Here is a 23,528-nt window from a genome sequence, read left to right on the forward strand (position 1 = left end):
ACAAATGTGCAGGGAGAAGGGAAACACAGTCCTGAATGACCTGAAACTCACTATAGACACCAGACTGGCCTTGATCTCACAAGTATTCACCTGCCTCTGCCTCCCTAGTGCTGGGACTAAAGGCGTGCTCCACCATGCCTGGTCAGTCACTGCTGTTCTTAACAAGGTCATTTCAACTCTTGTGAGTATCTTCAAATAGTCGGGACCTCGTTTCTTCTCTATTGCGAGACGGAATACCTTGACAAAAGCAACTTACAAGAGGAAAGTTTGACTTTTGAGCTCACAGTTCCTGGTTATAGCCTGTCATTGTCAAGGCGGCAGAGATTTGAAGTGGCGAGTCTCAGCATATCCGGAGTCAGGAGCAGAGAGAATGGACGCACACATGCTTGCCAGAGCTCAGACCTCTCTCCTTTCCACTCATTCCAGAACCCAGCCCGTGAAGTGGAAATACCTGTGTTCCGGGTGGCTCTTTCTACCCCAGCTCTGTCCAGCTAAGACAATCCCTCACAGCTATGTCTGCAGACTGCCCTTGTCTGCACAGTTCCTTCTTGAGACTATCTTTCCTGATGATGCAAGGTGGTGCCACGCTGACAATTCCAACCACCGCACTCAGCTTCTGGTGACCTAGTCAGGACTGAATGGGCATTTCGCCCATCCTTGGCCTCTCTAGAACCTCTTCTTCAGTGGGAGGGTACCCCCATTGCTGGGAGCTGTGGAGACTTACTTGCTGTCTTGGAAGATGTTGTTTAACGGGATAAACCCGGCAAGGAAGGGCAGACACTCCAGGGAGCCCCTCATGCATAAATGTAGAAAAGGTGAAGGAATACTAACAGCGCCATGTGATGGTGCCCAGAAGACAGCAAACAAATGGGATGCTGGTTAACCGGCATGAAGTTTGGTTAGGCCACAGCAGTGAATTCAAGAGTTCTGTGGATGATCTTGGTGACTATAACTACTGACAAAACATCGAATCTTTGAAAATCGCTCAGAGAGTGGGTGTTAAGTGTTTCGTTGATTGATCATGCTTCTGCTTGTGTCCTCGACACTGGGTGTCTTCCTCTATTTTTCTCTACCTTGCTGGCCTTGAACTCACAGAGATCCATCTGCCTCTGCTTCCCAAGTGCTGGGATTAAAGGCGTGCGCCACCACCGCCCTATTTCTCTCTATTTCTCTCTCTCCATCTTATTTGTTGGGACAGGGACTCGCCAGGCTCTTACTGCTTCAGCTAGGTTGACTGGCCAACAAGTCACAGAGATCCTCCTGTCTCCACCTTTGCTGAGCTGGGATTACAGGTGTGACCCCATGTCTGGGTTTTTGCATAGGGTCTGGGACTCTGAACCCAGGTCTTCAGTCTTGTGCAGTAAGCATGTTAAGGCCTGAGCCATTTCCTCATGTCAGATTCTAAGTGTTGCTGTACAAAAAATAAGTATAGGAGCCCAGACAGCTTGATGGGGTCAACCTGCACCGTCACGCTGCACATTGGAAACAGTAGCTTTTCCGTATCAACTTACATCAAGATACTTTAAAATTTGTTTGTTTATTTATCCATTAATTTATTTGGGTGTGGATGTGCGGGAGGAGGTCAGAGGACAAGTTGTGTGTGTTGGGGGCCAAATCTCCCCTTTAATAATGTGAATTCTGAGGGTTGAACCCAGGTTGTCAGACCTGGCAATAAGTACCTTCACCTGCTGAGCCATCTTGTCAATCCCTATAGATTAATTTTTTCTTTTATTGAAAATATATTTCTTGTATACAATGATTTTTAAAGGAAAAAACGAGAGAGAGAGAGAGAGAGAGAGAAAGAGAGAGAGAGCGCGAGTTGGCAGAGACAATGTCTTTCATGTGCTACCTTAGATTTGGTGGCTTCTGTGATTGAGGCTGCGGCCTGGTGAAGCTCCTGATCACTTAGCTCCTCCATCTGCCTCATGGGCTGGAGAGAGGGGCAAGGGGTCAGGTTTTTTTTTTTTTTTTGGATCACAGGGCACTGGAGGCCTCTGCACAAAGGCCCAGCTGCTGGGGACAACAGGGGCAGGAGCCTGTCTGTGAGGCTCTGGCCTCTGGCGTCTTGGGAGGCAGGTGAGAAAGCTGACCCCAGGCTTGCCCACCCCCAGCCAATGCAGGCAGCTCTAGTCACATGAGCCTGGGTGGGAGGGAGCATCTGCTACCAGTGCAGATGTGGCCTAGAGGGGGACGCCAAGGAAGCTGCCCACCGCCCTCCCGTTGCACGCTGCTGCAGCTGCTACTGCTTTTGTGGAGTTCAGGGGTGTCCTGTGGACGGCGACTCTCTTCCCTCATCCCTCTACATCCAAGCTACTATGCCCTGTAAAATATTGGTGTAAGCTTGAAGCCCAAGCGGGTGGTAATAGCCCTAGAGTTTTTAAATATAAAATTAAAATCTAAGCTAGGTTTAGTGGCACTTGCAAGGACTGAGGCAAGATCACTAGGCCCAGGAGTTAAGGACCAGCCTGGGCAACACAATGAGATTCTTTCTAAAAACAAAAGACAGAATAAGTAGGGTCTTGTGGGGCAGGCTCGACATCCCAGCTTTCCAGGGAATTCCAGGGAATTCCAGAGAATGTAGGACTTCACATTCCAGGCCAAGCTGAGTTCCAGGGTGAGTTCAAGACCATCCCAAATATCTTAGGGAGAGTCCGACTTGAAACAAGAGATAAAAGGGATTGGGGGACATAGAACAGCAGTAGGGGCACTTGCTTATCATGTACTAATATCTATGGCGGCGGCGGGCAGCAGCGGCGGCAGCAGCAGCAGCAGCAACAACAACAACAACAACAACAAATGTCGAACAAGCAGAGCCCATAGGAAACAGACTTCAGAAATGGTTCTCCATCAAAGTCAGACAGGGCCAGGGGAACAGGGGCAGCACTCCCTTAGCCTCTGAGTGTCAGTGTTCTTGTCTGAAGCTGGGGAACGGGGACAGCATCACTCCCTATTTCAGTCCAACGTAGCTGCCTAGAACCATGTGTGACTCCCAATAACACCAGTGCTTGTCCTTGTGAAGAATAAGGGTGCCGGAAATCAAGGCTGTGCAAGACAGTCTTCCGCCAGTGTTTGTTTTGGGTATGGGATTGATTGATATATGTAAACACCCAGGTCCAGGGAACTGAGGAAGCAAAAGGCAGTGAAGCCGGAGTGAAAGAAACAGAGCCCTCATTCTCCAAGCCGCCTCTCACACTCTGAGAGTGCTCTTGACTTACCAGCTGTGTGTGGCCTCTAACATTGGTCTCATTTCTGAAAGGGACACAGCAGGGCCTCAGGAAAGGTGTGTGGGCAGGTCAGTTCTGTTGGTGGCGTTGCTGTGGATGCCACTTTTGATTCTGTGGGGATCCTGAGCTGGAAAAGCTGGGGTTCTCACTCAGGGCAGGGCAGGGCAGTAACAGGTTTTGGGTGTGTGGGAAGACAGGCTTCCCACAGCGTGGAGGGGCGAGAGAGTGAGGGGTTGCCTGTCCGTGTGACCAGCACTGGCTGCTTCTAGATGCAGGACAAGATGGAGATGAGGGCATGGGAGCTCCAGCATGGCTGAGGCTGGGAGCAGAAGCCTTGGTGATACCACACGACACAGGGCTGTCAGCAGCTTGCCAGCTACTCTCTCTCAGAGGTTGTCTTCTCAGAGGCTCAGACGTCACCCCAAGTTACCCACTTGCCTTCATCCTCTAAGAAACATCCCCATCCTTGAAACCCAGGCGGGACTTAAGGGCTACAGCCATATTCGTACCAGAATGAGCTCCAGCAGGAATCCAGCTCCTGCACTGTAAAACCTGTTTTCAGTTTTCCAATCAGGAAAGCACATATTGTACCCTCTAAGCCTCCTAGGCAGAGGCTAATTACACCGCAGTGTCCCCATTGTTCTTGGGGAAACAGAACCCAGTGTGCTCCTGGCAGGTTAGGGCACAAGTAGAGCTCCTTTCTTGGGGCCGAAATGCTTCTCACCAGTAGCCTGGCATATGCTTGGCCAATGGCTCAGGACTGGCAGTGCTTGAGAGGATCTGTGTGGCACAAGCCGAACAAGACAGTATCTCCCTAGCAGGGTGTGCTTCGCTCTGGAGCTGACTCTCGATGTAGGCACGCTCTGCTGGAGAGCTGATACTTTCCCTTCTCGTCCTCATAACTTCCCTGGGTCACAGCAGACGAGTTTAGCCCCACCGTGTGCCTCTATCTCTACCAGGTCTGGTTGGGCCATGCCCACTCGCTGGAGCGGTTCCCTGGCACCCCTCCCCCTGAGCTGGGAAGGCTATCTCCTCCCCTTGAATGTCTAGGCCACTCTCAGTACTGGTACACACATGATATGTCCTAGAAGTGAGGTTCCTGACTCCTGCAGGATCTTCATTGACAGCTGACATGTACTCGCTGATCTCCCAAACTCGCATGCAATGTGTCCTAGGGCCAGTGGATTCCATTTAGTGAGGATACCATGGCTGCCATATGGTGGTTGCCATTCTGTGAGAAGTGAAAGTTCATCTGTGGGGAGAGAGCAACACGGCCGGGGCTTGCACTACCTGAGGAGACACTTGTCCAGTCCTCTGTAGCTCCAGCTGCTATTGGTCACACGGCGCAGAGCCGGGGACCACAGCTCACCTGAGCCTCCCTGCAAAGGCGAATGATGTTAAAATGAATGAGGCTGTTTGGAGACACTTAAGTTTTGGGGTGACTTAGTCCTCTGTGACCAGTGTTCGACTCACCTGATGCCCTCAGTTATCATTCCCTCTCCTTGGAGAAGCTTCGTGCTTCTGTCTGACCTGTGGTCACGGTTGGCCTGTTGCTCCTCGAGCAGACAATTCCAGCTCCCAGAGCTCAAGGCCCCTTCAGCTTGCTGATGCGAGTGCCAAGCCCCGTGCCTCCTTACTTACCAGCGCCTTCTTGCTTGTTTTTTTTTTTACACTTCCTCTCTACTTTCAAAGGGCTTGCAGGTGCCTTGGCACACTCTCACAAGAAGTTAAAACGAAGCCGGGGACATTGGCAGACTAGCAGACGAGCGGAGGGGAGAAATGGCAGGGTACCCCAGGAACCCGATGGGGAGCAACACTGGCTCTCAGAAGGGCATCAGTTCTTAATTTGTAGAAGAAGGCAGTGCCCATCTTTAGGACAGGCCAGTTGACTTCCTGGCATTGTTGGTGGGGACGGTGAAGTGCCTGAGCCCATGTTCCCGATGGCACTGGAAAAAAAGCGCAGCCTTCTGTATTTCCAGGAGTTTGCTTTGGAAAAGAAAGGCTGTGCTTTGCTGTTGCTGGTTTTTTTTATTATTATTTTAACAGTGTCATTGCATAGTCAGAACTTGGGGCAACATCTTTACTTCTCTGGGCACAGTGTATCTCTTGGCAGCTGGAGGGAGCCCAGGAAAGCGGGGAGACAGAATCTGCCTGGGCAGTACGTCCCTTCTGGATCTCGGGAGCCCTGGTTATGCTTTTGGCAGGAACACAGTGCTGTCCCGAGAGTGCCAGGGGCAGATTTTCTGTGCTTGTTGATGGAGGCCAGATCCACGTGCCCTGGGGGCCTCCACACAGGCAAAACGCTGACATTTTGTTCTGCGAGCACCATCTGAGCTTCGGATCAGCACCTGCTTCTCGACCTCAGGTCTGTGGGGCTGAAGTCCACAGCTGCAGGCTGTAGAGGGAGTGGGGCTCTCAGGGTGAGGGGGTGGGGCACTGGAGAGGGGGTGGGGCTCTCAGGGTAAGGGGTTGCAGAGGGTCTGGCCACACTTTCCTAGTACTAGCTACATATTCCTGTGGGTCATGGGGCTAAAACATTTTCCACATCTGAAATACAGACACCATAGGGTGTATTCGTTTTTCTTCTTCCATGCACCTGAAGCTTCGTTCTCTGACCCGACTTTCCAAGGCAGGCCCTTTCCGTCAGTGGGAGGTTTCCCTCTGCGGTTTAGCCTCATCTGCCCTGGTTCCTTCAGCTGTGTCAGCTCATGGAGAGACTCTGCATGGAGGAACCTGGAGATTTCCTCCGAGTCTCTGTGTTGGCAAGAGGTATACTGGGTCACTCAGTTCTGCCTCCCTTGAGGGTTATCCTACAGGTCAGCCTTGCACCGAGTCCAGGAACAGGAACAGACTCCAGGCACCAAGGAGGCTGAACTATATATGCAGTATAGTGATCCAGCTCTTGATCTGCAGGAAACAGGACAGAGGTTTTGTTTTCCAAGATGCACACCAGCCACAAGAATGGCTTTTCTCCTTCCCACTATAACCTGGTCTCCTTCCCAAGTCCATCTCTGACATCTCTACCAGGATCAGCTCAGTGTCCCCCACCTGAAGCCTCAGTAGGGGCCACTTCCCAGCATCTACACCCCTGGGTGGTGCCAAAGTCTGTGGAGGTAGACAGGATACGGCCCAGTGCCATGAGATGGGCATGTTAGTAGCAAAATTAAGGATGTGAAGGAACAACAAAATCATTTTGTGGTTGGGGATCAGCACAACATGAGGAATTGTGTTAGCAGCATTAGGAAGGTTGAGAACCACTGCTGTCAAGTCTGGCATCAAGAATGGCTTTAGAAGCTAAGGAAAAAAAGAAACAGAAATCATGTGTGGGACACGTGTATGAGCACATTTGTGCAGGTGTGAGGGTACGTGGAAACCAGAGGTCGACACCCTCTGTGGCTCAGAGAGGTTCTCTGATTTGTTTGTTTGTTTGTCTTCTCTTTTGGGACACGACCTCTCGCTGAGCCCAGAACTAAATGCCAGGCTCGAGAAGGGAGGAAGAGTAAGTCGGGGAAACCTTCGCTCTTCAGTGTGGAAGTCAGGGTGTCACAGCCCTCGGTCTGTGAGCTGAGGTGTGCAAGTCAGAGGCACGGAAAGTCACGGGTTCCAGGAATTGCAGCATTCTCTTCTAGGAGGAGGAAATGATGGGGGCGAGATGCCTCCCTTCTCATCCTGAGCTCTTTTGTGTTCTTAGCTATTGGGGAAGAGAAATAAAAATGAAAAGAAGCATTGATAGAAAACCTGGGAAGCATAGAAAAACATAAAAGAAAAATTAGCCGCTGTAATTTTCAAGTCTGTGGCTCACAGAAATTATTGCTGAGGTTAATGATTATTCTCATTGTTGGCATATTCCATTGTGTAAATTTTTATCCATTTCTGACATATATATTATATGTGCACATACATACATAAACATACACCAAGTTGTCTTGCTCTTTTATGACCTCAGCTCTGTCCTGATCCAAGACTGGCTTCCCTTCCCCCCAGTATCATCCTGACAGGGCTCCTCTCTCCATGGCTCTGCTCCAGGAGGTGGTGCCTGCTCTCCCCTCTCCGGCTCTGCTCACACTCACCACCGCCTCTTTCGGTAGCGCTCAGGGGTCTTCACTTTCTATTGTACCTCCTGCATGTTTGCTCCTATGCCTCTCTATCTGCCTTCTTAATCAGTGAAGGCCACCAGTGCCCCTATCCCTCGCCCACCAGTGTGGCTGGTGACTTATGTACACGGTGCCTGAAGGTATTGCCTTGCAGGGAGAGTTTTGCCTGTGTTCTTTCTTCTCTGTCTTATGAAATGAAATTGAAAGTATTTAGTACTAGTCCCTTATTGTTAGAAAAAAAAGAAAAGAAAGAAAGAAGAAATCCCTGCCTGGCTCCACAGCACAGTCACAATATGACACTACTGCCTGCAACATTTGAATAAGATACAGAAAAAAGTTTTTTTTCTTTTATAAGGATCGCAATGTGTATCCCTGGCTGGCTTCGAACTCACTGAGATCCATCTTCCTCTCCCTCCTGAGTGTTGGGACTGCCTAACGCTGTGTGCCATTATACTTGGCTTCATTGGGGCTTGAAATTTAAATTTACTGCTCTTTTCGGCCTCCACCCGGATATGAGCAGTTCTCGCGAGAGCTGGGCCTCTTTCCAAGCCGGCACTCCGTGAGGGCGAGCCATGTTCAGCTCGAGCGCCAAGATCGTCAAGCTCAATGGCGAGAAGCCGGACGAGTTCGAGTCCGGAATCTCTCAGGCGCTGCTGAGCTGGAGATGAACTCGGATCTCAAGGCGCAGCTGCGGGAGCTCAACATCACCGCGGCCAAGGAAATTGAAGTTGGTGGTGGCCGGAAAGCCATCATAATTTTTGTACCAGTTCCTCAGCTGAAATCCTTCCAAAAAATCCAAGTCCGGCTGGTTTGTGAATTGGAGAAAAAGTTCAGCGGGAAACACGTAGTCTTCATTGCTCAGAGGAGGATCCTGCCCAAGCCAACTCGGAAAAGCCGTACGAAAAAATAAGCAGAAGCGCCCCAGAAGCCGCACGCTCACCACAGTGCACGACGCCATCCTTGAGGACTTTGTCTTCCCGCGTGAGATTGTGGGCAAGAGGATCCGTGTGAAACGGGACGGCAGCCGGCTCATAAAGGTTCATTTAGACAAAGCACAGCAGAACAACGCGGAGCACAAGGTGGAAACTTTTTTCCAGTGTGTATAAGAAGCACATGGGCAAGGATATTAATTTTGAATTCCCAGAATTTCAGTTGTAAAGAAAATGACTGAATAAAGTGTCATTCGTAGAAAAAAAGAAGAAATTGAAATTTACTATGTCTCTGGTTGGGAAACCCAGGATTGGTATCTTTGGTTAGGAAAATGACCTTTAAACACTTGGGGTGTTACTACTCGCCTATCAGCCCCCCACGGGGGAGGTGGAGGCAGGAAGGTCAGAAGTTTAAGGCCATGGTCCTCAGCTACAGAGTGAGTTTCAGCCTGGGCTGTCGTAACAGCAAAGCAAAGCAAACAAGCAAAAATGAAGACGAAGAAGATGGCTCAGCAGGTAAAGGCTTTAGCTGCCATGTCCTCAGTTTGATCCACGGGACCCACACAGTAGACGGAGAGAAGGGATTTCTGCAAACTGCCCTTTGACCTTCATAAGTGTGCTTTGGCACCTGCACCCTCACACTTGTGCACGAGTGTACACACAGAATAAATGAGTATGTGTAATAATAATAAAGCATCAGAAACAAGCTGAAAATGTAACCTTCAGGAACAACCTGCCAGTGCCAAGGGTCAGGCTGTGCCTCGCTCGCTCACAGTGTGCAGTCAGGAGGCTTTCCCAGCCCTTTGAAAGCTATGCTAGCTCTTCGTTACTGAGATGAAATGCTTGAGGCGGGCACCGGTTAAAGAAAAAAGCTCTATTTAAACTAGTTTTGAAGCCCGAAGTCTAAAATGGGGTAGCGCCAACGATTCAGTTTTCAGTAGGACATCACAGCAGGAGGGCATTTGAAAAGAAGATATCACATTTGAGGGGTGGGGTGGGACAGGGTTTCTCTGTGTAGCCTTGGCTGTCCTAGAACTCACCACGTAGACCTCAAACTCAGGGATCTGCCTGCCTCTGCCTCCTGAGTGCTGGGATTAAAGACTTCTGCCACCATGCCTGGCAAGAGAGCACCCCTGGAACTGGAGTTAAAGACAGTTGTGAGCCATCATGTGGGTACTGGGTATTGAACCTGGGTCCTTTGGAAGAGCAGCCAGTGCTCTTAACTGCTGAGCCATCTCCCCAGCCCCAAGAGATCACATCCTAAGACGGGAGGCCAGAGCCAGGTTCAAGTGCTCTGGAAAGCCGTCTTTCTCTCTCTGCCCCTCACTCCTGACACCGATATTACTTGCAGTATCCACTTCCACGATCCAGCAGTCACTTGCCAGGGCTCTGCTGCTCAAAGGTCCTCCTACTTCCTAACACAACTGCCCTGGGATCTAAGCTTCCCAAACAGACCACACGGAACCTCATTAATGCAAGTCTCATTAATGACACCAAAGGCATCAGGGCTGAACATTCCACAGTCCCTTGGCCTTGGGCCCTGGCTAATGAGCGGCTCTTCAACAACTTTCAGTTGGGTTTCCAGGGTGCTCCAAACTCTGTCCACCATTGTTTATCTTATACCCAGAAGCTTGCAGGCCAGGAAGGTCCCGCTCCAAGCCCCCAGCACTTGTTGCTGCCCGGCTTTCTTTCCGAGGTTGGTGGAGCCAGCGCCGAAGTGGGGGTGGAAGACAGTGCGATGCTAAGAAGACAGGAAGTGGGGAGCATCCTGCAAAGCACCGTGGGGGTGTGGCAGGAACGCAAAGCCCTTTAAAGGTGATGCCCCTGGGGACAGGGCTGTAATTTCCCCTGATGAGGTTAGCTGAGCCTTTCTTAGAAAAATTCAGTTTGCCTGAGCCTTGAAGACCTGGGGAGAGTCCAGGGGAGGAGCTGTATGGAGCTGGCAGGCTGGTAGAAAACTGGGCCCTACTGGCCTCGCTTGATGGCAGCTGCCCAGGTACTTGATGTGGGTGTCTAGCCCTGGTAGCAATGCCCTGTGGCAGAGGCCACCCATCTGGAATAGCCCACGTGGAGGTCCATCTGGTTCCCCATCAGGGAAGGCTCAAAGGACATGGTCTTTAGTGCTTCAGTGTGAGCCCGAATCGGTCTCCTTTCTGGCTGACTCCCCTGCCTTGACTCTGAGGCCGGCTGCAGGGTGATTCCCCCTTGACCTAGGGGATGCCTGAGAAGCAGTGGTATGTGTGTGGCCCATGAGAGCGTGTCATGGGTGCTGTGTGGTACTTCCTGGAACACCAAGTGGGTGTGCCCAGGCTTCTTGGATCTGGTACTGGGGGCCTCACAGTAAGAAGGGTACACAATTACAGTAATGACTGCCTGTGGCACCTAGTGGGAGGGGAAGTGGGATCTGAGCCACCCACAGTGTTAACGTGGGTAGTTCCAACCACCCTTTGGTGAATACACTGGAGAGGATGATGCTAATTCGTGGTAGAGAAATCCTCCACACTGAGGTAGTCTGTGTGGGAAAGAGACTTGAGGTTCAGGTGTGCTCCTGTCAGGAAGATCCCTCCATCTTGTAACTTGGCTCTGAAGTGTTCCACAAACATTGATTCCATACCCAGGCCATGGTATTTATTATAAGATGATATCTGCGACTGGAGGATGGCTGAATTGGTTAGGTGTTTGCTATGCAAGCATGACGACCTGAATTCAGATCTCTGCCGCCACCCCCACCCCCACCCCCATCACCACCACCAACAACAACAACAAACCAGGGGTGGCCTGGAGGGCCCGTGCAGTGGTTAAGAATGCGTGTATACCACTCTTATAGAAAATCCCAATTCTGTGCCCAGCACTGTCTGTAACTCCCTCTCCAGGGGCATCTGAAGATGCCTTTGGCCTCTGTAGGCATTTGCACTCATGTGCACAGACACAAACACACACACATGTGAACAGCAATTAAACAAATTTGAAAAAAAAAGCCAGGTGTGTGTCTGCACCTCAGCCTGGTGTCTGGGGGCAGAGACAGGGAGATCCAGGGGACAGACCCTGTCTCAAAAACAGAATGGAGGGTGGTGGAGGAAGATTCATAGATTTTGATCTTTGTACTCCACATGTGCACACATGGGCAAGCTCACCCATTCTTGTATGGGCAAACATACCTGAGTACACACACCTATGCAACACACACACATGTAGGCATGCACCCATGCATATACTCATGAACACACACACACGCACATACACACAGATGCACACCCATGCATACACACATGAGCACACACACAGGAATACACACAGGTACACTCATGCATGTGCACACATGTACGCACACACACGCATGCACACAGATTGTTGTACCACAGAGAAAAATTATTTTTATCTTATAAGTGGCATTATTTAAATAAATATCCAAAGGGGGAAATAATGTATTTTGATGCCTCTACCTTCCTTTAAATTCAGAACAAAGTGCCCAAGAATAGTGGCTCTAGCCACTTCAAAAGACAAAACTAATAAAACTTGAGAGAGAACAGGTCGTCCCTTGCCGTGGAGGGCACAAGCATTTCTTCACCAGGATGTAGAAGATGTGAACAGGGAAGGGTTCCTCAGGAGGGCTCCGCTGAGGCAGGCATTCCTGTTGCCCAGGTGCCATTAGGAGCGTGAAAGGGCAGCCTCGGAGCAGGAGGCATTTGCAAGATGCGAGTGTGACAGAAGTTCTCTTTCCCAGAACACGCAGAGAGCTCTTACGTTACACATTAGTAGGAAAAGACAAAAATAGCCCGGGGAAATAGGGATTGTTCAGAAAAGGACCCGCGTCCTGCAGCTCACACCAGGTCCACAGATTAATGTGAAGTAGAGCTGACGGGGGCCAACACTGGGAGAGTCTGGAGTCCCCAAGCCCATCCACTGCTGCTTGGGGTCCTCACAGGCACAACCGGTCTTAGAGTGTGCCGGGGACGGGGGATGACTCCACTCGGGTCCAAGTCAGGTGGTTAGGAAATTCTAGAAAAAGCACAAAGGCTACACAATGGAAGCACTCCATGCCTCGGCACACAGAACACAGCTCAATCAAAACTTCAGCAAACATCCGGAAAAATTAAACTGCAAGAGAGTTTAAAATAGGGGTACGACCCAGTGGCAGAGCACCTCCCCAGCTTGCAAGATCTCTTGAGTTTGAGTCCCCATGCTGTAAATAATCCAAAGCAAAAAACATTCTAAGGTCTGAGAAGGGCACCTGGGCAGTTTCTATCAAAACCATTGTAATCCCATCTCTGCTTACTATGCAGAGACTTGGGCAAGATGAGGTCATCCAGGTAGAAAGTTTTGGAGATATTAATGTACACTAGTAGGAAGCTATCTGTCGGTGCTTGGTATCTTCTATAATGGGCTATCACACTGCCAAAGGAATCAATCCAGATGTTCATTGTCTGTGGATGCAGGTGGTCTCCATAGCAACAGGGGAAATTCTGCCATGGTCTGTATGCCCTTATGTGTTTTTGTGTCTGGATCATAAGTATGTATCATCTGTAGAAACATACAGATAAAAAAGAAATTACATCATAAATTGATACGATTCTGTATTATTTTGCAGCTTGCAATGTTCTATATGTTTTACCACGGTCTTGTCTCCCTGCTTTCTTTGAATTACAGCATCTTAGAGCTGCATGTGTATGTGTGTGTGTGTACATGAATGGTATATGTGTGTATGTGCTCATGTGGATGTGTGCATGTGTTCCAATTTGTGGAAGGGAAAGATTGACATTATAATCAATCACTTTTGCTGTAATTTTTTGAGACAGGGATTCTCATTGAAGCTGGAGCTCACTGGTTCAATTAGACAGGCTGGTCAGTGAGCTCCAGAGATCTTCCTGCCTCTGTCTCCCAGAACTGGAATTAAAATGGACGTTGCCATGCCTGGCTTTTTACGTGGGTTCTGGGGATTCTGTCAGGTCCACAAGCTTGCACTGAGCATCCTTCCAGGCCCACCTTAGAGTCCTAACAGTTTAATTAAGTTGGTGTGCTGCCACTCACTCAGGACACCTAGAGAACTTTCACCTTCTTGAGTCATGTTGTCTCCTGTGACTTCTCTTCTGGAGACTGTCATCTTGGTAATGAGCCCCAGGGTCGTCTCTGTCCCTTCAGGCTGTTAGAGCAAAGCATCACAGCCTAGGGGCTGATAAGCAATTGAACAGTGTGCCTCCTGGTTCTGAAGGCTGAAAGTCTGAGGTCAAGGGGCCTCCAGCATGCTGTGCTGGATTTCTGGTGAAGGCCCTCATGCAGGCTGGAGACAGCTGTATCTCATGAGACCTTACCTAGCAGAAAGCAAACCTGCCCCACAGGGACTATAGAACACTCGTGTGATAGAAGAACCTGGCTGGAGTTCAGTGTCTATGGCCCCTCCCTCCTTTCTTCTTTCTTTCCTTCCTTCCCTGTTCCCCCTTCCACTCTTTCCCTCCTTTCTATCCCTCTAGACTTCCTATTATCTCAAAGATCTTGATTCTGGGCTCCATTTTACTGAAATGTAAAACTATACCCTTTAGTGAGTCGAGAAAACATTCATGGTAATCATAAAACCTGTGTACTTGTGCATGAGTGTGTGTGTGTGTGTGGATGTGCACATACATGTGTCTGCTTGTAGAGGGCACAGGCATTGCTCCTCAGGATCCCTCTGCCTTATTTTGTGCCGAGACAGGGTCTTTCACTGGGACCTGGAACTCACCAGTTTGCTGAGTTTGTCTGGCCTGTGAGTTCAGGAATCTACCTGTCTCCGTGTCCCTCCCCCAGCACCAGGATTCTAAATTTGCTCCACCGCACCCAACTTTTCACATGGATTCTGGAGACCAAATTAAGTAAGTCCTCATGCCTGTGTGGCCAGCTCTTTACTGGCCTAGCTACCCAGTTCCTCAAAGGTCAGTTTTCCACATGAAAATATGTAAGCTGAGCAATTGGTAAAGGTGTGTGTGTGTGTGTGTGTGTGTGTGTGTGTGTGTGTGTGAGAGAGAGAGAGAGAGAGAGAGAGAGAGAGAGAGAGAGAGAGAGAGAGGACAGAAAGGGCTCTCTTTCAGACAACAGCATCCTTGAACGTTTTGGTCGCAAGCTCTTATGCTGCCTCTCATTATTGTTTAACGTAGTCTGGAGAGCTACTGGCTTTATCTGCTCCCAAAGAGCATGTGGAAAGCAATCAGCTGACTCACGATTGTTGTCTACTCCTGAGGCAGATTTCTGGAAAGGCTTTGCCTTTAACCTTGGTAACATCCATGGCGTTGACACATTTGGCCAGAGTTTCCACTTTGGGAAGGTGTCTTCTGCATCCTATAATTTGCAGGTGGATGGTGTTGGGTGAAATGCTTTTTTTCCACACGTAAAAATTTCTGCTAGGTAAGGGTAGGGGGTGGGAGACAGGAGAGATGGCTCAGTATCTAAGGGGCCTGCCATATGAGCAGGAGGACCTGGGCTTGCATCCCCCAAATCCATATCCAAAGGTAGCATGGGAAAGCATGGTAAAGCATTGCTGTAATTCCAACACTGAGGTACAACCAGGACAGAGACAGGCAGATTCCCGAAGTCCATTGGCCAGCCAACCCTAGCTACTTCAGTGACCTTCAGGTTACATGAGAGATAGTGTCTCAAAAGTTTATATGGCGGGGCTAGTGAGGTGGCTTGGCGGGTAAAGTGCCTGCTGGCCAGGCCTGAGGAGCTGAGTCCCATCCCTGGAAGGCACATCAAGGCGGAGAGAGAAAACCGACTCCCTAAAGGTTGTCCTCTGACCTCTACACATAGGTGTGCACATGCGTACATACCGCACACATACAATAACAACTGAAAACTGAATTAAAATTCGAAGTGGAGAATGGCCAGTGATAGGCCGGTGATACCTTATCAACCTCTGATCTCTACATGCATGCGTACACATGCAAACACTCAAATGCCCACTTGCACAAAACCTACACTCACAAGCACATACACTGCACACAGACACGCCCCCACCACACACACATACAGAGATGAGTATTGCTGGGGGGACTTTGACTAGTTTGGGAATAAGGTAGCCCATGCTCCAAATGGGACAAGCCAGGGGGTAGAGCTGGTCACAGGATCCCCTTTAATTCTCTTATTTGGGTTGGACCACACTAGTTCTAAACCTCAGAGCAAACATCACCATCTTTTTAACTCTCTCTAGCGTGAAAGGAAAACTTTATTCTTGTTCCCCTAGCTCATGAAGCAGGCCAACACCCAGATTTGCCATTGCCAGATCACACCCAGCCAGGTCTGAAGTGCCGCCTCCCCTAAGAGCTGGGCTCTCTCATCTCCGCAACAGGGCCTTTAAACTTCTCCTTGAGAAGCAGCAGGTTCTGGTTTTGGCTTTTGTGTGTGGCGAATGGTGTTGGCTGCAGAAGGAAGAGGGCAGAGAAAATGCACGTCCTGCCTGCGGTAAGCCCCACGTTGTGCAACCTCTGCCTCCAGACAGGGGCTCAGGAAAGGTACACTTCTTCCTGAGGCAGGAGAGGAGTGGGAGCCCTGCCAGGCACTTCCTGCAAGAAGACAAACTCTGAGATTAAAGATACAGCCACCTCCTCAAGGAACTGGGCAGCAGAAGTCAGCGTCCATGGTGTTCGGTGCTCAGGCATGTGCAGAGGACAGTATTACCACGCAATCTGCACCTCTCTTCAAGAGTGCCCCTAGTTAATGCTTTGATTCAAAGCCAGGGCATCATGACCTTGTGCCCTCGGTGGGAGACCGCTTCTGTTTTTCCTCCTAGGGAAGTGCCTGCCACAGGCCCCCGTGGAAGGTGTGGTGGGCTCAGCTCTTCGGAGTGAGATGTCCCCTGAGAACCCCGAGAATCCCACCCCAACAGTGCTTCTGCTCTCCCCAAGATACTTCAGTTCCTGAGCAGTCATTTCAGGGGAATCTTGTGACTGAGGAGGAAAGGGACCTTGGGGCCCCCTCCACTGCACCTGTGTGGGCCTCCCTGCCCCTACCTCCTTGCTGGTCCCTGTGACAGGACCCCTTTAAAAGGCCACGGAGAGGACAAAATGTCAGGCCATGGCATTTGGCATTTCCTGTTTGAGACTTTTGGCAGACTCATCATTGTGCTTAGAATGCCTGCCACATTTGCGTGGTCAGCGCTCTGGGATGGCTTCTCTTTTGTCCTCTCAGAGTGTCCTCATCCACCCTCCCTGGCTGGTCCTCATGACCAGGGCATGCCCCATAAGTTCCTTGCTACAAGTATTGTGTCCTGGACTCTGGGTGTCTGGTTCCTCAGCTCCTGCCGCTTGATTCACTGGTCACCCCGCTGGAGACACAGCCCCTCTCCCACCGCACCACATCCTGTTTCCCACTGCCCCTCCCTCCCACCGAGGCCTTTATCACTGGTCTGGTAAACACTCCAGAACTTAGCGGTCTGAAGCAACAAAGCATTGGGCTGCCGTGTCTTAGCAGGCGAGAGTGCTTATTCTATAAGCATGGGACCTGAGTTCGAATCCCCACCTCTGTAAAAGTCAGGCCTGGGCATGTATGCCTGGAGTGCCAGCATTAAGGGGTGGAGGAAGGTCAATCCTGAGCACTTTCTGACCAATAAGCCTAGCCAAAACAGCAAGCTACCAGTTCAGTGGGAGACGGGGGCTCAAGAACAATAGGGAAGATACCTGATGTCCTGCTCTGGTTCCCACATGTATGTGCCTGGGCAAACATGCATGCACGGATGTATACACATGCACTCAGGCACTCTGAATACAATAAAACAAACAAAAGTAAACACTTAAAAATTCAGTCTTTAATTATCTCCTATGTGCTGTGTGCTGTCACCTGGTGGTCCACACTTGGGGTCCCTAGATGACCCTCAAGCTGGAATTTGATAGCTAGGAAAGTGGATCGCGCATGCACCCAGCAATGGCTGTTGACTTTCGGTTTCAGCAGCCTCCAAGCTCGAAGCTCCTCACGTGCCTTTTCCATACTGCTTCAATATCTCAGTGCTGCAGCTGGTCCCAAGAGGGCCCACTCCCAGAGCTCACAGGGAGCTGAGACACCGCTTACGACCTAGCCATGGTGGAGCCGGAGCTTTTGGGCAAATCACTGAGGCCAATCCAGTTGCAGGAAGTGTTGCAATGTATAGCTGTGTGGGAGGTGTTGTGCTGCATGGCTGTGTGGGAGGTGTTGTTATGCATGGCTGTGTGGGCGGTGTTGCGCTGCATGGCTGTGTGGGAGGTGTTGCGCTGCATGGCTGTGTGGGAGGTGTTGTTATGCATGGCTGTGTGGGCGGTGTTGCGCTGCATGGCTGTGTGGGAGGTGTTGCGCTGCATGGCTGTGTGGGAGGTGTTGTTATGCATGGCTGTGTGGGCGGTGTTGCGCTGCATGGCTGTGTGGGAGGTGTTGCGCTGCATGGCTGTGTGGGAGGTGTTGCGCTGCATGGCTGTGTGGGAGGTGTTGCGCTGCATGGCTGTGTGGGAGGTGTTGCGCTGCATGGCTGTGTGGGCGGTGTTGCGCTGCATGGCTGTGCCACACCACTTCTACAAGACATATCACGCATTTTCTGCTACCACCTCCCCCTCCCCCCCTCCCCCCCCCCCCCCGTCTGCTCTCTATTGCGCTAGAATCCAGTTTGCAAGCTTTGGGCAAGGGGCTGGAGGTTGAGGAAACACACGCAGAGACAGACCGACATACGGACCTCCAATCACTGGTACAAAAGCTCTCTTTAATAGCACCATGGAGGCTTAAATACCCTGTAGTCAATGGCCAACAGGTGAAAATCCCATCCTCTGATCCTCTAGGCAAAGCACAGCTTTTAGTAACTTCAATTAGAAGGCTCCAGCAGGGAAGAGCAGCTGAAGGCCAGGACTCCATTAGTCCCAACAATTTCCCCTGTAACACTGCCTTCATCTCTGTGCCTTCTGCCTCACTGTAGCAGCAAATGCCTCAGCTGATGTACTCACAGCCAGCTCCCTGTACCTGGGACTCCCATACTAACGTGGAAAAAGCAAATGAGCCCTCTCTGATGCATTTGACACAGGATAAAATTCTGTTAGATTGATTGTCAATCAATAACATTTAAAACTTTAAAGTAATTTGATTTTATGTATAAGTGTTTTATGTATAGGTGTTTTGCCTGTATGTATGTATGTATGTTTACCATGAGTGTTTACCTGGTGCCTTCACAGGCCAGAGGAGGATATCAGACTTTATGGAGTCAGAGTCAGTCACAGACAGTTGTTATGTGGATGCTGGGAATAGAACCCAGGTCCCCTGGAAGAACAGTCAGTGCTCTTAACCATTGAGCTACCTCTCCAGTCCCAGCCATAACATTTTAGCAGAGAGAAAAGAACAAATAGCCAAGGTTACTGCTAATTACCCAGAGTCAAGCTGGCCCTTCACCCTCATTCACATTCTTCATTGAATGAGTATTGAATTACATTCCTGGCTCATGCTGGAAACAGCATTAGATTCTAGGATTTCACTAAACCGTGTGCTGCCCTCGGTGCCCTTGTTGGGGAATTTCCATGTGGTTTTTGGAAGCAATGACACATATCCTTGATTGAGCATACTCTCTTGTCATGTTATACCAGTTGTATATGGACCTTGGCTCATTAAATCCTTCGAGTGTTTGTGTGTGTGTGCACACGCATGCGCGCACACGTGTGTGTGTGTGTGTGTGTGTGTCTGTCTGTCTGTTCCTGTGTGTGCAGGTGCATGTATGTACTTATGATTAGGAGACTGGAGGACAATTTTGACTGTTGTTCTTCATTCTTACCCACCTTGGTCATCTTTTTGAGACAGGGTGTCTCAGTAGCCTGGAACTCCCCAAGCAGACTAGAGAATTCCAGGGGTCCTCCTGCCTCTGCCTTCCCAGTGCTGGGATTACAACAGCAAAGTGCCACCCTGCACGAAGACATCTGACTTTGCCAGATTTTACTGTGTGCGTGCATGTGCGTGTGTGTGCACGCACATGTGTGTTTGTACGTGTGTGTATGTGTGTGTGTGTGTACCTGTGTGTTGGAGATATGTGTATGTTTGAGGGAAACTGCCTCTGAGGGTCAGAAGAGGAACTCAGATCCTCTGGAACTGGAGTTATAGGCATTTGTTTGCCACTGGAGGTGGATGCTAGGAACCCAACCTAGATCCTCTACACGAGCAGTGTAAACTGTTAACTGCCAAGTGTCTGTTCAGCTCCATGTTTGACTTTTTCCCCTCTTATAGGTTGTGGGGATTGTAGTCTAATCCTTAGACTTTTAAGGCAAGTGCTTTTCCGAGCATCACCCAGCCCAGAGCCATAAATTCTTATAACCTCACCCAGCTGGCTGTCAACATTCCCACTCAAAACACAGCAAGTGAAGCTCACCGAGCTCACCCCGGTTGCCGGGGATGCAGTGTATGACCTGCACGCCCATGCTCCACATTTCACGTTTCCACAGCCTAGCATGCTGTCACCAAGCCACGGTAATTTCCGGCCTGGTGGCTGGCAGCGGCGCTGATCTCTACCGCTGCTCCTGACATGAACTCACAGCAGGAAGGGTTGAGAAGGAGGGATGAAGGAGTCAAGTCACAGAGTCTAGTCTGCTGGTGGTCCTGTGGGCAGGTGGGTCTAATACGGACTCAACAGTCAGTCAAGAGAAAAGCGTGAAAAGAAACTCTGGCCTGTGACTAAGAAGACAGCAAAGGTTGACGAGAGATTGGTGTGAAAAGCTATTGTGCACGCTGCCAAGTTTATTTTTTCTTGGCAAACAATCTCTTCCTGTTTCTAAGAAAAGAGGCCCCTGGTGGACATAAAACATTACTTACAAAATAGTGTCTTGCTAATCTCAGGCCAGCGTGCTATGGACTGTGCTTCCTACCCCAGGCTCCGGGCCGAGAAGTCAAGGCCGAGAGTGTTGGAGGGAAACTTTGGGAAGTCGGGTGTTTGTGTGTGTATGTGTGTGGGGTGTGTGTGTGTGTATGTGTGTGCGTGTGTATGTGTGTGCATGTGTGTGTGTATGTGTGTGTGTGTGTGTGTGTGTGTGTGTGTGTGTGTGTGTGTGTGTGTGTGAAGGTGGGTATTTCTGTACACCCCTTTCTGGAGGCATGGGCCTGTAACAGTGACCGCAGCTTGGTGGGGAAGGTGGTTGGTGACACTTTCCTCCTGTACTCATGTTGGCACGAGTCAGGTATGTGTTTAGGTATTGTGTACATGAGTGCACATGTGTGTGAAAAGGGAGGCATATTCAGAGTTCAGAGAAAATCTTGGACGTGTTCAGTTTTGGAGACAGGGTCTCTCTCTGGTCTGCAACTTACTGATTTAGCCAGGGCTGGCCATCAGTTCTAGGGATTGCACCTCCCCAGCACGGGCTTTACAAGTGCACACAGCTCTACCTGGCATTTTAATGTGGGTTTTGGTCCTCAGGCTTCTATGATAAGCATTTTACTGGCTGAGTTTTCTCCCAGGCCCAGGGGTTTGCTTTCAATAAGCGCAGCTGTCCTATCAGGTTAGCGGTCCCTCTGAAGTCCTTATTCTAAGCTGTCCACATACAAAGGCCCTACTCCCAAAGCAGGTCCCAGCCACAGGTTCTGATTCCAACACACTTTTCATAGGGAAGCAATTCAGTCTCTGACAGAGGGGATTTGGAAAATCTTTTTCTAGTCTGTTTCTTTACAGCCCTCATGCCCTGCTAACTAACTTCCCTGAATAGGTGAGTCAGGGTGCGGGCAAAGCTGCTGTAACAAAAGCACCCCTCCCATAAGGTGACATTGTCTCACACTTACAGCGGGAGGAGACCCAGCAGCTGTCTTTGTCCCTCTGACCCACCCTGGAACTCAATGTGCTGGGCCTTCTCCTGTGGCCTGTGAACGAGCCCTCCAGATCCAGACCAGCATCCTTGTGCCCTGATAGGACTCCTAGGACTCAGTAGTCAGGCCCCTCTTGAGCTCCACTTACGGCCTTCCCAGGCAGGAGCCTTTGCAGGGAGTAGAAGACAAGGATTGTCCTAGTAGGCCTCAGGAAAGACACTGTCGGGAAAAGGTCTCTTGGCAGCTGTTTGACTTCTGCTGCTGCGACCACCCCTGAGACAGGGCACGTGAATGAGCGAATCTGGGCATAGACTCTGAGGGCTGTGCCTTTCTCAGAGGACACCTCAGGGCTCCATGAAAGCAGGGGATCAGCTGAGGCCAGAGCCTTGTCTGAACTTGCATCCTGACTGCATCTCCTCCTCCCTTCCCGGGCAAGTGCCGCCTTGGAGCCGGGGTCTGCCCTTCGGGACCAACCGGAATCCACTTCAGCTCTGCCTCCGGGAGTCTGCCTGACTGGCACCAGCACAATGCCATGGAACGGGTGCACGGGACATGCCTGAGGGGACAGGGAGGAAGAGAGTCACCTTTCTGGGAAACCTTTGTCTCTGCAAGATGCAGGCTCCTCCAAACCCCGGGAGCTTGCAGATCCAGCCTCCCTCTGCAGCAGGTTGATTCTAGTCCCAGAATGGGACAGGAATAGGGGGCTGAAGGCAGTGGCAACCTGGGGATCTCAGCCAAGGCATGTCACACCAAAGCTAGCACAGTGGTCCCCATGGCCTGAGATTACCCACTCTGCGCCTGAGGCTACTCTTTGAATGGAGGGTACCGTTCGGAGAGTCCTCATTGAATACATTCATAGCCAGTGGCTTCTGGCATTCGATGATCATTAGAGCCTGAAGGGGGAGACTAAAAGAAACTTGTGTGTGCATGTGTGTGTGTCTGCACACACACAACACATGCATATTGACATCAACCTATACACCCAAATCCACATCCATACATATACGCAAACATCCACATCACACACACACACACACACACACTCACACATAAACCAAATGCAGCCCATGTACGTACATATAAATGCACACCCAAACTGCCCTGTTGCACTTTGAACGAGTCCTCCAAGCTCACGTACTTTAGCACATGGTTCCCAATTGGTGAAGCTCTTTGGAATGTCACACAGCTAAAGAGCTGGAGGAAGCATGTCTCTGGGCACAGGCTTTGTAGTGTTATAGTCCGACTCTACTTCCTGCTCTCCTGACCTCTACTTCCTGTGTGCAGATGAAAAGTGACCTGACTGCTTTCTGACCGCCAGGCGGGACTCATGCCCCTGCTGTCATGTCTTTCTGCTGTGAGGGGGCGTCACCCTTGGAACTGGAAGCAGAAGCAGCAAATCCTTTGACCCTTGACCTGCCCTTGTCAGGGTATATTGGCACAGTGTGAGAAATGTAACTTGTATGCACTCACATTTACACTTACACCCATATGTGACCATCACACCCAAATCCATACCCCCACATGCCAATGTATCTACGTACTCATACCCACCCAGTCACACTCCCATGAACATGCATACACACACACGTGTGTACAATACACACAGACCACATGTATACGCTATACACATACAGGAATACATACACAAACCACGTCCACATGTACATGTATATGCATGCTCCTACACTCAACCCATTGCACATGCACAGCATATGAATACATACATCCTCAGACACACACACACACACACACACACACACAACCTCACATCTAGTGTCACGCGCCCCTGGACCCCTGCTCCTTTTTCTGTCAGCACAGTAGGAACACTTGCAGAAGTCATAGGCTTAGCTCTGGTATCCAGGACTCACGGAAAACAAATGGTTCAGCCCTGGGCACAGTGCCATGGATCCCTGGGTGGCCCCGGTTAGGGTGGCCTCTCCATCTGTGTCCCTTACCCACAGCCACCTGCTTTTTGCCTGGCTTCTTGGGGACTCGTTTCAAGCATTCGGATTTGCTTCTGAAGTCCTGTGAGGGACAGACTCCTTCGGAAGTGTCCCTGCACTTCTGCAGCTGGGATGCATTGCCAGGGCAGCTCTGCCAGGTGTGGTCTGGGGCCCGAGTCTGTCACTGCCCTGTGGCTCCAGGTTCTAAGAGACCTGAGCATGCGTTTGCCACAGCACGCCTGCTCGTCCACCTCTCAGCACTGCAGATGGGCTGGAGGCATGGTCTGTGGCTGTCAGTAGAGTGTAGAGGGTCAGTAGGCGTCTCCTGTCAAGAACCTTGAGTAGACACTTGCACACTCCTGCTTGGGGAGCCTCAGCCCTCAAGGCTTAGACAGCCCAAGGGGTGAGCATAGGCAGGGTAGTTCTCTCTGTTAGTAGACACATGTAAAGGGCTTTTAGAGACCAGACAGATGGTCATGGGTCTAGAGGCCACTGTATTAAAGGCATACATGAGTCCAAGATGTCACATCAGAGGTCACTGCTCATCACCTTTTGACCTCACCCGGTAAGTTCTGACTGGGAAGTACT

At 50.3% G+C, this 23,528-nt stretch overlaps 1 pseudogene; it reads left to right on the forward strand.

The window, feature by feature from the left end:
• Window positions 1–7,890: 7,890 nt before the first annotated feature.
• Window positions 7,891–8,476, forward strand: LOC119817411 (annotated as a pseudogene).
• Window positions 8,477–23,528: the final 15,052 nt, after the last annotated feature.

The sequence above is a fragment of the Arvicola amphibius genome, chromosome 6, assembly GCF_903992535.2.
Source record: "Arvicola amphibius chromosome 6, mArvAmp1.2, whole genome shotgun sequence".
NCBI lineage: Eukaryota > Metazoa > Chordata > Mammalia > Rodentia > Cricetidae > Arvicola > Arvicola amphibius.